The sequence below is a fragment of the Apus apus genome, chromosome Z (assembly GCF_020740795.1).
Source record: "Apus apus isolate bApuApu2 chromosome Z, bApuApu2.pri.cur, whole genome shotgun sequence".
In the NCBI taxonomy this organism is placed as follows: Eukaryota; Metazoa; Chordata; class Aves; order Apodiformes; family Apodidae; genus Apus; species Apus apus.
The window spans coordinates 36,817,239-36,829,861 of NC_067312.1; the positions used below are offsets into that span (position 1 = coordinate 36,817,239).

The 12,623-nt window shown below is 42.6% G+C and overlaps 1 protein-coding gene across 2 annotated transcripts in view; it reads right to left on the reverse strand.

Annotated features, from left to right (window-relative positions):
• The window catches only part of TJP2 (tight junction protein 2), a 69,147-nt gene extending 56,907 nt beyond the window's left edge, over positions 1–12,240 (reverse strand). Inside the window, exon 1 of one of the 2 annotated variants that reach the window (XM_051642174.1) lies at positions 12,053–12,240. The gene's annotated coding sequence lies outside the window, so the exon portion shown is untranslated. Of the gene's footprint in view, positions 1–10,791; positions 11,023–12,052 lie in introns of those variants that run through there. The other variant, XM_051642176.1, reaches the window with a different exon arrangement.
• Between the last annotated feature and the right edge of the window lie 383 nt (positions 12,241–12,623).

The window sequence follows — 12,623 nt, forward strand, 5'->3', positions numbered from 1 at the left end:
TATTCAGCATTAGGTTTTGGAAACTGTCTTATGTTTTTGTGGGGTCTTTTCCCTATAGTATATACACTTTTAAAACATCTTTTTTATATAGGAACATGACGGCATACCTCTAGAAGTCAAGTGAAGCTGATGCTAGCAAAGTGAGTTACTGGTTTATGTTTTCCAATTGTACAGAATAAGCAGTCTACAGCTACAAGAAGAACAGTGCTTTTTACTTCAACCCACACTTCACTTGGCTGCAATTGCTGGTTCCCTGAAAGTTTTAATGAAAACATAAAAGGGATCCCTATTACAGTCCAATGACAACAGCTTTTTCTGCTTTTGTGAAACTGTTGGAATGACAAATCCTAACACAATCCAAATACATCTTAACCAGTTTGGAATTTCAAGTGTGTACAACAATTGCATCAACTAAACCTACTCCTGAAAGGAGGGATGTGTCTGATTAAATATGCTGGAAACAAAAACATTAACAGGGGAGTGTCTTTTGCACTTTAATACTAACACTCATTAGCAGATGAAAGCCAAACAGTCCCAGTTACAAACAAATAAACAACAGGCACTAAAGTTAGCAAATTGCATTTTTAGATGGCTTGTTTCAAGCTGTGACTCTGGCTGAACAAACCTACTTGAAAACTAAGAGGAATTCTGCAAGAATGTCCCATTACTTTGCAGTGCAGCTCCTCCAGCTACCAAGAGCAATCTGTATTATTTTATTGGCACGTAAAGAGTGGCTGCAAAACTCAAAGAGATTGGCATGTAGATAACTTACACGAAACAATCAAAGGAAGTTACAGTCTAGGACACTCCACTGTTCTGTGTCCAAATACATTGTACTAAGAAGCCCTTTCAATGGTCAAATTTTTAACAAAAAACCTGACAAACACTCATTTACATGACACCAGAAACTTAGAACCAACTTGAAGAATATTTGTGTTGCTAAGAGGCAGGAAACTGTTGGCATCATGGTATTTTCTAGACTAGTTTTCATGGTTTTGGTGATGCAACTAACTAAAAAAAAAATAATAATCACATGGTGCACTGTGTTTTTATTGCTTTTACTGTTGCTACCACCGCTAGAGGAAGCACCTTTGTGGGAAAATTACAGGATTAATCTGAATTCTTTTATAGCCAGACAGTCAGTTTTACTCCAAGCTTTGCTTTGAAGTCATGCTGACACAAAACTATTCCAAACCAGTACAAACATATTAATTGCTCTTCAAAAAAAGCCTCTCCTATTTTGCACTCCTCTGCAATGTCTTAAATGAAGTGACAGCATTCTAATGTAAAATAAAAACAGGAGACACTAGAAGGGCTGTAAAGACACTATCAGTTGATGCTACTCATAGGGGTAGATGGAAAAGAACAGCAATCCCCTTTCACACACTCCTTAAGTTTTTGAGGGAAACAGTCGTCAACAGGAAGAATTTTCTGAAGCCTATTAATCTCATTGTGTGGTACAAGAAAGCACTCTGGATTGTTTTTAAGAAAACCAGAATGCTCAGTATTTCACATTTTGAACATAATTACTTGACTTACATAATTAATTGACTTAATTGACTTTTCTTTTAATAACTAAAATTTTCCTTCAGGGAAAGAGTACTCCTAAGTATAATGAACTCTTGCTTCCTAGTGGAGAAGGAAAGTTGCACGAAGTGTTTTGCCTTTTCTCTTATAGAAGCTGCTAGTTCTCTCGCTGAGAGAATTAAAATATGCATATTTTTAAATGGGGAGAAAAGGGGAAAACAAACATACACACATCAACTTAGTAGCAAGCAATAAATGCAAACCAACCGTTTAATTCTCATTCTGATGAGTACACAGCTGTTTATCCTCTCTGTTCTTCAATTCAGAAATAACACCACCTATTTACTCTGCTAGCAAAGGACAAGAAGTACACAGAAGTCTCTGATGAAACCACAAAATTTTACTACAAATGCAGAAGAGACATAATTTGAAAGGTACAAAATAAATTACCTGGTTTATGAATGACTCCTCTTTTATAACAAGTTTTAAAATGGCATGATTCAAGCTGAGCACAGGTTTTCCAATAGTTACTCACTGATTGCTTTTTAGCACTTACCCTGGATGTTGCCACAGATTTGCATGTCTACCCTCAGGAAGCAGCTCCCTCTTGTTAAGGGGAGTAATACCTATTGCTGCTTCCAAAATGGTTATATATTTCTTGTACCGCATCCTGCCTCTCCCAAGAGTTCCACCACTCTAAGTTATCATCCAAATGCAGATGCTGGAACTGAAGTCATGCCTCTTCACGTATTTCAACTGCTGCTTTTCAAAATTTGCTGCAAGTTGAAGCATAAAAATAATGCTTTTCCCCTTTCCCAGGCTTGAAGAGTGAGCAGAAGAGAGAAACCAAAGAAAAACTCCCACCAGATTCCCCTGAAACGTCATTGTTACATAATTCGATCTTTGAATAAGACACTAATATAATTGATTGAAGAGACAATCACGGTTCTAAGCCTGGTCGGATGATGCATACTCTGCAACTGACTAATCCTTTGCTAAATCTCTGCTGTCTATAATCTTTCAAGTACTAATGGAGCACTAGGTAACTTCTCTTGTCAAACCCATCCAAGGAGTAAGAGAGATCTGCACAGAAAACTTGAGACGGCTTCAGACACTGTTGCAAACAAAAATAGCTTGTGCTTCAACTTTTCTTCTCAGCACCAGAAACCTTTGTACATTGAAGTGTTGCAAGGGAGTTATCTGATCTGTTCAGAAAAGACATGGAGAAACATTTCCTTACATGACTCGTATGGAATTAAGCAAGATAAAAGCTCCCATTATGATACCTGCTAGTAATTCAAATGTGCCCCACACAATGCCAAAAGCCACCTTCCATGTCAAAATTGTTCTAGCCATGAGGTAAGTAACTGTGCATGCCAAAGTCCTCAGGTACTTTGGAGGTGGAGAAACATGTACATGAAGAAACAGTGAGTTTGGAAACGTTGCAGCACTATCAAATTGCAGTATTTAAGAGATGTACTTGATTTCATAAAGGCTAAGGAAATGTTGTAATGCTACTTTGATACTAAGATAGTGAGATATTTATGTTCCATATATAATTATATACATTACATAAATATTAGGTATTTATGCAATAATATTGTTAAAAATACAAAAAGAAGAGATAGCACAGGAAGACTGAAGTCTTCAGCTACAAACACCTCTGTAAACTGCACATTTTAGTTATTCCTTAGTATTATTAGACATGTCTGTATTTCTGTTGAGGTGACTTCATATTGCATGCTACATATTTAAAAACAGCTAAGATGAAATCCATGAATTTTCAATACTTTCACTGTAAAATACTCAACTCCAAACAAAAAGATTTGTATAACCATCGCCGGATCCTATATGACTTACAATCCTGTGTTACCCATACTAAACAGCAATCCATAGGTCTGATTTTAGAAGAGCAAATTAAAATCAAGCACTTTTTACTTTGAGGAAGTATCACTACAAACAACTTTTGGAGGGAAAAATTTAGTTTTCACCTACCTAGTTGCATGATGTGTAATGAATACGCAGTCTGAAAACTTGTGATGTATTAAAAAAATTAATTAATATCTTAAACCCACAGAAATTAAGCAAAAAAATTACTTCTCCAGATCTTAACTACAACTTCAAACATCTGTATACAAAGTATTAAGAGGCTTAGGAAGGCAAAGTACTACGAGAAGGCTGCAAGCTCAGTTAACATCATTACGTTTGCATGCATCCTGACTTCTGATAGCTTTGGCAGCTCTATTACAAAGGCAGTACTGGATGTCAGTTATTAAGTAAAATTCTGGGGGGAAAATCACATAAAATAGAATAAAGATACATGTAGAATAAAAACAGAGCTTACATAACACCAAACCAACAAGAACTAGAGAAAAACATGTACTTAGTAGTCAACAACCCATCCTTGAGACATAAGCCTGCAAGATGGATGAAAGGGATGGGAAGAAGTAGTACTCCCCACAACTTATCTTGGTTATAGCCATAAGCAGTGGGTAGAAAACAATGACTAATTGGTCCCACTGTGTTATCACACCATCAGTATATTAAGACCCTAGTAGCATACTGAAGTACCCACCCCTAGGCTGGAGGGACCCCTACTAACAAAAGCGCCCTACTCTCTGAGCACACATAGAAATTTTTAAGCACTGTCACTTTATATGGAAGCAAAGAAATATTTAACCAACCACATAGAGGAGCGATAAGACTATCATTAGAGATAGAGTAATTTTACATATTTCTGTGCATAAAAGCAGCATCTGTGTTTCAGGAAGCTGAGCTTGCTTTGTGGAATACCACCTGTCTCCTTTTTCTGTGCAGAACCGGATATTAAAGCATATATCTCAACTCTGGATGCAGGTCAGCTCCTTTCATACTGGGTGACAGACACTGCTTTTTGGCACAAGACAGTGATTAGGAAACAACCAGATAGCTAGCAGGCAGTTTTCTTACTATTCCAGTTTTTAAGAACCTTCTGACTGCAGTAGCCCATAACAATAATCAATTTTACTTAAATGCCAAAACATTTTCATAAAATGCAATCTTCGCTCAGCTCAAGGTCAGTTTTGTTAGCAACATCAGTATTACCACAGTTTATCCTACAAAGTTTTGGTACTTCTTCCTGCACCCCCCATACACACACACCTCCCCCCCCCCCCATCACTTTTTAAACCCTAAATTTTCCCCTTAAAGACCTAAGAAACAGCTCTTGCAAAAATGTCCCAAAAGTACTTTACAAAGTCAGAGCCAAATGCAAGGTCTAAAAAACATTTAGAGGAGCTCTGGTCCATCTTTTATCTCTTTGGACAGAGCCAAGTAATTCTGACTGGAATCAGACTGATGCTCCACAACTAGCCCTGTACACAGAGAAGCCAAGCTTGCATGGTAAGTACAAGTTACTCCCAAGTACTGCTTCTAGCCAAAGGGTTCATGGTATTTCCGGATATCTAGGGGGAGTAAGACTGACTCACAGTTTATCAACTTCCTTCAACTTTATTTGAAAACAGAAATTCAAAGCTGCTAGTACATCCATTGTTAGTGAAGGATGGCTTTTTCAGATCAAACAAAAGGTCTAAAACATACCTCCATCCATTGTTTCCAGTTGAGGAGTTATCATCCACTCCCCTTCCGGCTTTGCATTTTTTCAGGAAGAACGAACAACAAGTTTTATTGGAAAAACACAGTGCAACTTTCCTAACTTGGAGCACACAAGTCAAGAAAAATAATCCAAGGATTAACCTGTTCAGAAAAATACCCGAAAAGGTAACAGCAAGAAATGGCCTCACAGTTTGGCTAAAAAGATCCTCTGCTTATTCACTCTATTTGCCTTCTCTGATAACCTTCTCCCTGTGGACCTCTCGCATTGATTACTAATCAGTTTTAAAATGGTGGCAATGCACCAAAAGACCTGGAGCACTTGTCACAGCCCTGCAAAGCTACACTGGCCAGAAGGAAAGTGAACTCTGAAAACTGTCAGCTGTTCTTTATCTGTCCCTAAGTCCTCTACTCTTCACTGTGCTTCCTTAGGTGAAGAAGAGGACAAAAAAAAAATGTTTCGGTCTTGGGGCAGTGATTGCAACCTGGATAAAATTCTTCATGTGACTTTTGCAACAGCAAAAGTTCTAAAGTGTGCTTATTTTCATTCACACTGTAAAATCTGTAGACTCAGTTGTAGTGGATGGTTTGAAAAATGCCACATATTTCCATGAACAGGGAAAGAATGACAGAAGCTCTTTTCTGCATTCAAGAAACATTCATGAGATGAAAGCAAAAGATTCCTTTTGCTCTGATCTTTGAAAACAGAGTCATACTCCCCAATTAAATGTAAAAAAATATGACAGAAGCATGATGACGTCTTCAGTCACTTCAGACCCAACTACAGAAGAGACAACCATTGCCTAAGGTAGCCACAAATTATTTACCATCTTTGGAAAGGGAAAAAATTCCTTTATTTCTTGTCTCTCAACAAAAATCTCTGCAACACCTACAGACCAAAGAATTCTCTCACTAAGAGAGAAAAGAAACAAAGGTGTCTTCCTACATGCTTTTTCTTGGGTGACATGAATAACTATGGCAGGCAATTGTTAACTTCCAAAACATAAAGGTGTGGGGGTTTTGGGCCATACAGCTAAGAAACAGCTCAAGTAACAATCAATGTGTACGTAAAGCTTGATCTGTAGAAATAATCTTGAGGCAAAGGAGCATCAAAGATCAGACTGGAGGCACGGAGGCAGGAAAAGTTTCATGGGAAGAGGAGAACATGGAAACTTCTTTCACACAGTTTCACAAACTGCAGTTGCTTTTGGCTCCTTCTGAGGGGCTGTCCCTTGCCTAAACAGTCCATATGTTCCTAGAGATTCTCAGAATCAGCTTATCCAAAGTTGTGCTAAGGAGGCTAGAGACACCAGCAGTCAAATCCGCTGGCTATTAAGCAGAGCTAGATGATGAAGCAGATGTTAGAACAGAGAGAGCAAACTGGACTACAGACAGCCTTCCTGTTAACTGTGACATGCAGGAGAGATTTATGGGTTGTCTCTAATATCTCTAAAAAAAATTCCAAACAACAAGCAAAAAGGCTAAGGGGGCAAAGTAAATAACAAATAGCTTGAACATACATATGAAATCTGCGTTTAGATTAAGCTGAACTTCTTTTATTTCAGGGTCAGTTTATCAATACAATGCAAGCTGATGTTAAAGAATTGGTTAGACAGAGTAATGACAGCAAAACACTTTTGGGAAAGGTATTGTTGAGCCCATCTGAGGGAAAATCTCAGGTGGTCCAAAACATTTGAACTCATGCCTGGCTTAATAAAAACATACCCACACCTAACTAGACATCCTAAATCTGACATTTCACGTGTATTTAGACCACACCTGAAATAATACGCATACCTTCAAGAAATAAAAATTTCTGAAAAGTAGTTCTGGACTGCTGGTGCAAAACAAAAGACAACAGCATGGAAAGGTAGCAGGTATCAGAACAAAAGAAGATTTATATCTTTCCTTGTACACTTTTTATTGCATCACACAGTATTTTTTGTCCTAATAAAGTACTAATAAGTGCAATTTTCATCCTTGATTAGGAACCATCACTATCTGAGGATACAACACTCCAATACACAGTGACAATGCTGACCTAAATTCAGGAAGACTTGGGTAGCTCATGTTTCCTAAAAACAAAGCCTGTAGCTCATGAATAGACATCAGGGTAGATGCTGTACAAGATATCAGATCAGAGCTCCCACAGCCCATTCATTTAGTTATTACCAGGCTTGGACCACAAACATCCTAAAAACATTCACAAATGCAAGGGTCATTTAAAGCTGAACAGAAAAGAGTTGTCTCAGTCTGCATTATAATTTGAAACAAAAATCTACAATATTCCCTAGTAACATGCACTTTCAAAAAGCAATAATCTGATTTAAAGAAAGCAAACCCAAAACCAACAAAAAGACTAAAAAAGAACCCCAAACTTTAATAGTTTAAGTCATGAAATTACCTGGAGTGGTCTTCACTGCTACATGACATGGTTTAAGTAAAAAATAACATCAGCCCCCTACTGTTAAATGCAGGCTTTGGTTAAAAACAAACAAAAAAGAGTTCCAGCAAGTTCTAAACCACACTTTTCCTATTCAGGAAAAAAACCAACAACTTTCTTAAGTGTGACTAAGATAACCCTAGTACTGGTAAAAAAACCATTCATGGCTCCAAAGACTCTGGGGACAAGAAGCAAGCACACTTTACAAGGGAACAGACATAAGAATTTAATACAGTGCTGTTCTTTATGAGGAAGAGGGTAGGTTCAGATAACCAAGAAAAGCACTGGCGATTGAACAGCTCTACTATGACAAAAGCATTTGGGAGAGAAACCTTTGTAGAAATCAAACATCAGTACTTCTCTGGGAATCCCCAAAGCACTCAGAGTGCTTGGTCATGGACTGAAACCAAGCCTTTAGCTGTGAAGGACATCATGCAGCGGTGTGTGTGTGTGTCAGTGTGGCCACGCAAAACCACTCACACCCACTTTGGTGCTGCAGTCTTTGTAGGTAACTCATCATTTGCAAACATTCGTCACTGTGGCAAGATCCAGATATTAGAAGACAGGCCTAAAAATTATGCCCTATATCCTTATTGCACTAAATGTTTATTTTACAAATAGTTTGTCTCATTCATGGTAAGTCTTCCAAAGTTCACAGAAATTCACCGAATTTTTGGGATTAAGATTCACGCGATCAATGTCAAAGATGAATTTCAGATGTGATACATTATTTTTTCCCCAGCAATGAGTATTTTCATTCCTGTTTGAAAAATAAACCAGACTTGCAAATCTCTAACCTCAACTAACACTAGCTGCTACACCATGTCTGTGCTTTCTTCCCCCTATTATTAGAATGACTGGTTCCAGGACTGCTATAGCAGGATGAAACTGATGCAGCCAAGGCATGACAAAACTTACATTGTCCTTGAGAACACAAATTGTTATTTCAGCAATTAAAAGAGGACAGTCTTGTAACAAGAGATTTAATTTACCCTACAATGAAGTTCTGGAGACCATGTTGGTTACGGTTAAAACACACACTCAAATGCTATAATCTAAATTTGCTCCAAGTTAAGTGGAGTTTTGAAGTAGTCCTGGAGTAATAGATCATTCCTCAGTTGAGGAGTACTATGACACAGGAACTTTCTTATGCTTTTAAGCATCTAAACTTTATAAAGGTATAGGACATCCCATTTGGTGAACCATAACAGTGTCTAAACATTATTTTAACCACTAAGAAAGATTTCCTGGTTGTCCTAAGAAAACACTAAACCAGAAAAGGGGGGATTAAGCAATCAAAAAAGTATAAGACATTTAATTACTTTGATGCTTCATTCTGAAGCACTCTTTTGAGATTACAGTTCATACAAAGTATTGGGATCATCCTAAACCCACTGTGTAATTCTCAGCACACATCTTCAGTCCCACAGAAGCCCAGTGCAGTGGCACTGAGCACAGCCACAGTTCCAGGTATGGTGATACAAGGCGAGGCAGAACGCAATTAGACATGTTTCCCCAATCCACAGTGACTCCCTTTTTGCAAAGGGAAGAAAAGTCACTGTCACTAGTTACATGCAAAGTTTAGGGCATAACAAGATGTTTGCATATAACAGTCTGGAAACAATTATAACAGTAAACTCAGTTAGAAGTCAAATACATGCAGAAAACTTCCTCAAAAGCCTGATGAAAGCCCTCGAACACTGGGCTATACAAAGTACAAATCTTACTGACCATGTCTAAGATGGTTCACACATGCTTACTACATGCAAAGCATTTCAAAGTCTCTTCAAGCAGCCTGATCATCTATGAATGAACATCAATTTACATAAGCCAATTCCTTTCAGTACCTGATCCTTACCATTCAGACCTCATGGATTCTGACAAGGGTCATTGCTTGGAAGAGCTTACAGATGGATTGTTAAGACTACGAATACTTCAGAAACAAAAGGAGACGTTTTATCAGTCAGTAGCACTTTGCTTTGCTTTTTTTCTGAACCACAGTCCTAAACCTTTAAAATAAAGCTTGACTGAGCAAAATAAAATGTAATTTTAGTTTGTTTCTAACCATGCCACCTTGATAATTATATCCAAAGGTCAAAACTGAGAAGACCTTTGCTGGCCTCTGCTGGAGCACTGCTGTGGGGCCGAGAGCTTCAAAATGCTGTCCTAGCTGTTGGTTTCAATGACAGTTTATAAATCAAAGCCAGGGAGAAGGTTATTCAGAGATTCAGTGGGTAACTATTAGGAAACAACATTGGAGGTAAGAAAGTTTTCAGATAACTAATCTGAAAGATGAGAACACGACTCTTACACAAGTATGTTCAGACAGCATGTGGTTTTTCAACCAGGGAAAATACACAGAGGAAACAGGCTTCAAGTAGGGGAAAAGTAAGGGCACTGCTGTCTAATAGAGCAAGTGCAAGCCAATGGTAAATCACCCTTGACACGCCACCATGCAAAACTAATGCACCTGGGCTCCAGCACCGCAAACAAGAATAATGCCAAGGCACTTTCACGGGGCAATCAAGCATTTGGCTCCTGGAACTGCCTGTTCCTTTGTTTTACAGTTCCCTGTTAACTTGAAACTTCCCCTGACCCAGTTAGCCAAAGCCCAAGGCACGGCTGGAATCCACTTGGGATATGCCAACATAAAGATTTCAGGAATTTTGTGTATAACAAAGGCAGCCCAAGCCCCCGCCGTCGGGGGTGTGCGCCTGTCAGGGGACCCGCCCCTCCTAAGGGTTAAAAACAGGGTAAACAAAACCCCTGATGCATCGGTGACATCTTTCCCTCTTCCCACGTAGTATCGCACTCCCCGGGAAAGTCCTTAGCACGGAAAAAGTCACGGAGAGCCGCTAAATCCCGTTAGGGAAAAGCCAATCCCGGACCCCAACCCAGCAGTTCGCGCTCCCCAAGTGCGGGGCCAGGGTCCCGCAGCGGGAGCGCAGCCCCCCCCCCCCCCCCCCGCCCCGGCTCCCGCGGACAAAGGCGCCGAAGCGCGCCCGAGGAATTTAGGAGAAGGCGGGGGGGGAATCCAAGCACACAAAGGAGGGAGAAGCCGCGCAGTGTTTCGCCGCAGCGCGGCCGCTGGAGCGGGGAGCGGAGGCAGCGGCAGAGCCGGGTCGGGGGAGCCAAGAGCCGCACCTGCCCGAGGAGAAGGGAGGGAAGCGGCGGGGAGGCGCGGAGCCCGGCGCGGAGCCGCCCAGCCCGCCCCCCGCGGGGACACTTGCCTGCTGGCAGAGGCAGCTCCGGGAGCGGCGGCGGGAGCAGAGGTCTGGCAGGCGGACCGGCCCCGGGACTGCGCTCCCCGCTGTGCCCTCAGCCCTGCCCCGCCGCCCCGGAGCAGGCTGCCACGGCGACACCGAGTCCGAGCGCGGGGCCCAGGCCAGGTCCGGCTCCTAGTCCGGGTCCGCTGCAGCCGCTGCCGCCGAGTCGGGCGATTTCCTGCCGGGGCGCGGGCGGGGCGGAGCGGAGCGGAGCGGGCTCCCGCCGCAGGTGCCGGCCTCGCCCCCAGGTGGGGAGCGGCGGCGGGGAGGGCAGGACAGAGGAAGGGAGGGCAGCGGAGGAGCCGCGGCGGGTGGCTGGCCGGGCCGGGCCGGGCCGGGCCGGGGGGCAGCCAGCGAGCCCCCTCCCCAGCCGCTCCCCCCTCCCCCTGGCTGCGGCCCAGGGGTGACCTCGCCCCGCTGCCCCGGCCCGCGCTCGGGCTCCGCACACACAGGCGGCGGGGGGCGGGGGAACAGGAAATACCGGTTGCAGCCCGGTGCTCTGCCACGCTGAGTCACCGCGGCGGGGCCGCCCCGCACCCCGGCCTTCCTCAGCCCGTCCCGTCTCCCGGGAAGGGGCTCCGGCTCTGCCCCCGCGGCCGCAGCTGCTCCCGCCGCCGCGCTCGGGGTGCGCCGTCCCCGAGCCCCGCGGCTGCGTTTTTTCCCGTTTACATCAACGCTTTGTTAGGAACCTGGGATCACTGCCCATCTAAACTCTTCTTACTAGAAGACCTCCGCGTACGCTTCTGAATCTGCTTTTGTTCCTGCCCCTTATCGCAGACGAGCTGCGGCCAACTTCGCTGCGCTGGCTCGGTGTGCTCTGGCAGCTCTGAGGAGCTGGGTGTTCACATCATCACTCACAGCTGAAACATCTAAGATTAGGAGAAAGCAGAGCAGCCGCATGTCCAGGCCAGAACTCGCAGCGTCACTCTGCAAGTTGTACCAATGCGGTTCTGAAACCTTAACTTGCCAAAAGGGACTGCACTTCAGGCTGGCATTCCACAAGTATCAGCTTTCCGGCATCACTGATGTCCAGCAGCCCCAGTGAGAAAGGCGAGGCCAGCAGCCCTGACAGGATTCTTTGGAGTCATATTTCTTCTGCATTGTAAAGCACTACATGTCACCAGGAATTCCTTATCTGCTCTCTTGGGTGGTTAAACCAAGTCCCTCTAAAATTAAACCCTATACTTCCCCACAGTATCTGGTCTGTGCAACAAAATCTACTTACAAGTTTTCTGGTTTGCTGTTAATTGCTGGTGAGACAGGCAGATGATTCTTCAACAGATGCTAGATACTGTAGATTCCCACAGCGTTTCTAATTCAGAAGGGTTTCTTCCTTGCTAGGGGTGGACTGTGTTTGTGCAGTATGCATCTCACAGGAATTCAGATAAAGAAGGCACACACAGCTCTGCATGAAGGTGTTGGACTTTGGAAGGAGGCATCGAAAGAGCCTGTTTTATTGACTGCAAATACGAAACTGCATTCCCATGTTGTACTGAATGCCTGATTGTAGCTATCGTTAATAATTAACATGCATCTGCATACACTAGTCTTCAAGTGACTCTCGCAATCTAGAAGCCCCAGATAGCAAAATGGAGAAAAAAAAAAACAAACCAGACTCCATTCAGTAACATGAGGTTTTCTGTCACCCAGGCGCAGCCATCAGTACATAACACAATACTGCACTCAGGTAGAACCAAGGCATGATGAGTGGAAATTCAGTCTTACTTCCAGGTATGTGTCAGATTATTTGGTTTACGCTGTGCTGGGTGTCTGTTTCTTTAACGAATGTTTAAAAA